Source organism: Anser brachyrhynchus (assembly GCF_964034855.1).
Source record: "Anser brachyrhynchus genome assembly, chromosome: 16".
NCBI classification, from domain to species: Eukaryota; Metazoa; Chordata; class Aves; order Anseriformes; family Anatidae; genus Anser; species Anser brachyrhynchus.
The window spans coordinates 3,364,379-3,368,791 of NC_137734.1; positions in this window are offsets into that span (position 1 = coordinate 3,364,379).

The window sequence follows — 4,413 nt, forward strand, 5'->3', positions numbered from 1 at the left end:
GTTTGTGTGCAAGAAGATTTTCCTGAGTCCTGGGAGAAATTAATGGGTTTATCCATTTTAAAAAGACAAATGAAGCAGACTTCTAGAGGGTTTAGGACTTTTGTTATGATGGTTATCAACAGGTATTAAGAAGTATATGGCTTTGCTGTCTGCCCAGGTGGTCAGTCAAATGAGAAGGGAATATTTCCAATTTTAACCAAACAGACAACTCAGGTAAAGGATCACAAAGCTCTCAGACACTGCATATTGCCTCAGACAGTGCTGTCAATAGCCACAAGCTGGTAAAAGCAATTACTAGAACATTTTCCCTTTTCTTCTTGCTGGTGATTCAGACAAATCCCCACAGCACAAGTGATTGCTTCCATTTACATTAATAGCAATGAAGTTCGAACACAGTTCTCGGGGCTTCGCTTTTTTTCCTGAACACACCAGAAAAGACAGGCTTTTCCCCCACAATTGCAATCCCCGTGAGCTCCACAGGAGATCCAGAAGCTCAGCTTATCCCGTGATTTCCCCTAGTTTTGCTCTGGTCAGGATGGTGGCAATCAAGACCTGGCTGCAGAGCTTTCCCTCCTGGGGCAGGCCTCGCGTCGCCCTCCCTGCAGGCCCTCAGTGCTCTCTGCTCTCTGCTGCCAGCTTAGTGGTGATCTTCTACTTATCCTGTGCCCGTACATCTGCTGTGCTCACCCTTCGGAGCTGGCATCTCAGACGGGGTAATCCTCTTCGGGTGCTTCCAACTTTAATCTAAAGGTCACCTTCAAAACGCAAGTGAGAGGAGCCGGGTGGTCCCCGCTGCTGCGCTCCCTAAACACAGCAGCCGTGGAGTTCTGGGTGGAAATTCAGCAGCTCTCAGCAATGATTGTAATTAATCACCTCTTCAGTTTAAAGGGCTCTCTCCATGACAGCAGGAGCAAGAAAAAGGAAAAAGACTGAGGAACTATGAAAGATGATCTCAAACACAACGGTGTTATTGACAAGTCAAAGAAGACTTGAAAGCAGGTTAACAGGCAGCCAAATTCTGCTGCCAGTTTTAACTGGCATGATCAAAAGGAGTAAGGACTGGGAATAGTTTCTTACCTTATAACTCATGTAACTCTTTTTGAGCAGGTTGCTTTGAGAGCCACACTTTTTATATGTTCAGGGACCACGTGAGCTGGCTTTGTGGGTGAACACAATGCAGTCAACGCCTCCTTCAGCAAAATATCTTGATTCCTCTTCTCCTCCCCGTGTGCTACCACTCACGACATCTCAAAGGCAATGCCCCAGCCCAAGGCACGGCAATCAGCAAGAGGGATGGTGGTGGAATAAAGCAGGAATAAAAACTAAGTGCCAACAAATAAGGCAAAATGAGCAGCTAAAGCCACAGGGACAATTTCATAATGCCTCTGGTAATTTGTTGCTGCTCACTAGAGTTTTCCCTCACTGCTATTTCACAATGCTGGCTGATTAAATTTTGCTGTCTGGTATTGAGTCTAAATAATAATTAATAACTTATGAGGAGGCCTCCTAATGAAGCGCACTCCGTTCCTGTGATTCACTCGGTGCAAAGCACTGGGATCACCACCCACCAGACCCAGGAGCTTTGGATGAATGGGGTGCAGGGCCTCAGCCAGTTTTCTGTAAATTTGCATCCTGATGAAGTGAGTGGCTGCTGCCAGCACATCCCTCCATGGAGAACACAAAATGAAAACCCACCAGCTGTCCTGGAAGCATTCATCCTGTGCCACAAGCTAGTTCCTCTTATCCAGCTTTTGTTAGGTTTTCCTTTCCTGCTTAAGGCAAATCTGCACCAAGTGCTACAGTAAGCTTTAGCTCTCTCAGCTCCTGTGCCTGGTGGAGGAAGATTTTGCCCAGAAATGGTGCAAAAATCGAGCTGCTGAACCAGCAGGAGCTCCCATCACAGCAGGGTCAGGAGTGGGACATGGGCACCAACACATCTCCAAACAAACCGGGCAGCCGGTTCCCAAAGGCAGCGCTGACTTCCCAGCCTGAAATGCACTTCATCAGCATTTGCATAACTTTAGGTCTGATGATCCATGATCAGACGGGTAATGCAAAGTGTCTGCTTCTCCTCCAGACTGCGAGGCAGCTCTTTTCTCAATTGAAGTGCCGTGCGTGTGTATGATATGCACGAAGAGCTGTCTAAGTATCAGTTGCCAGAGCCTGCCAAACAAGAAATAGATTTGCTTTCCATATTCAAGTGAATTTTTAGTTTTGTCAATCTTGCCTCGCTTATAACATGTCCCCCTGTGAAATGTGTTGAACAGAGATAACCAAGCATAATATATCCTCAGGGATTTGCAGTGGCAAGAAAACAATCTTGATATTCACAATGAAAAATGTCAAAGAGTTTTCTGCCACTTACAGCATCAAATGATGATGTTTTTAATATTCTGTCTATGGAGGGTATGCTTTGAAAAAAGCTAGACTATTAGAATTTATGTACGTGTGTGTTTATTTACTGCAACCACTGATCAGATAGAGAAAACAATGAGAAATGACAAACAAGCCCCATCATTTTCCCTTCACACCCCAGGACTTCCTTTCTTTCCATGTTTTTTTCCCCTTCTAATTACAGAGATGATATTTCCCAAATTAGCAGGTGAGAACACAGCTTGCAGCGCTGCACTTTTGCAGACACCCGGGAAAACCTTTGCAGAGCCAGGTGTGATGGCAACGACACAAGTGCCACCAAGAACCCAAGAGGTGCTGTCACAGCCAGGAGGACAAAAGGCATGGGATCTGGGAATTTTCCCCTCTTCTCTGCAGTTAAGGGATCCCCCAAATATTTCTTTCTTTCTTTCTCTGTTCTTTCTAGAACACAATCTGGTGGTGGCTTAGAAGAGCCAGTGCATAGGGAAGACACAGTGAGAGGAAGGTTTATCCAGCAAAGGGCATTAATTAGGAGAAAAGCAGCTGATGAACGTGATGAATAGGAACTTAAGAGTGTATGGTTTTGTTTGTTTGTTTGTTTTCCTGGTATCTGGCAGCTTCTTCAGCTGGGATAGTGCTTAAAAAAAGCAAGTCAGTAAAATTAAGCCCATTTTCCAAATGTGTTATTGGCGCAGAGGAATGGCTTGCATTAACTGTGTCTCTCTCATGCTGCCTTTTTAAAAGGCAGTGTTTGAATTCAGACCTCGTGCTCTTAAAATCAAGCAAATGCACAAACGTTTGTATAATCTGATCTGAATTCAAAACTGAACCTGTGAAGGTTTGGCAGTGATTGTGTCTGCTGCGGCGTTTTAACTTAATATACTTGGTCTTCATGTTATATTAAGACAAAACTTAGCTTTGATCTCATTTTGACCCCTTCCAAAGCTCAGGGGATTGCACCTTGGGCCCATTCACAGTCACCACCCAGCTTCTTAACACCCAGTTAGATGTGGGCTAGCACTGGGTGCAGTTTTAGGCTTCCTATTGCCAATGGTTATATTAAAATGGGGCTATGGAAAGCTGCATGAAGTGCTTTTACCTACAGAGATGCCAGCAAGTGCACTACCCAAATTTCAAGCTTTATCTTTGTAAACAAACAAAATCCAACCCCTTCAGGCTGTGAGATGGGGAGTTCTGGAGAGCAGAGAAAGGCAAGGAAAGCCGGTAACATTACCGCTGTCAGACCAGTGCACAGGGAAAAGGTTAGCATGAATGATCTCTCCCTCGTGTCTTATAAATTGCCTGCTTTCAATTCTGGCATTCGATCGGCTGCAGGTAGGAAAGGATGCATTTTCACTTCTTCAAACAGCTGCTTAGGAGTTTTAATTACGCCTGACACATTAAGAGAATCCTGAATCAAATCACTTGGCATGGTGTGTGTGTGTGTGCGCTAAGTTTTGCTTGTTTAAAACTATGTATTGTATTTAGATTTATCTATATAAACAGGATATTACAGAGGCAAATGTGGTAATGCTCAGTGAGCGCTTCCTGCTTAATCCATTTTAGCATTTGCATGCTCTCAGTTGGTTTCTACAGTAATTACATTTCCATTAACTTCGATTCATGACTTGATCTTCCATTTTCAAATTTTTCTTTGTTCCGTTATACGTGTGTATGCATATTCCTGCTCATGTTTCTTGTAATATACAAGAAGAGGCAAAACCCTAATGCCAGAAGGAAAGAAAGGAGGATTTCTGCAGGGTGAAATTTCCACAGGAGGCTGGCATTTGGGGAAGGATCCAGGTGCCTGAACGTACAACATGTTGCTTTGGACTCTCCTGCCCCATGGTATCTGAAATGTCCCCCAAAGGGATGGGGGATGTGACAGAAGACCTATGGGACACCCAGGACCTCGTGGGACCACAGCCCCAAGGCTTGCTTAATGGAGCACAGCGCTCATCATGCTGTCGTGGCAATTATTCCTGATGCTGAACCAAACCAGGGATGATGAACACCTCCTGTCTGTCTTCTCTCAGGGAT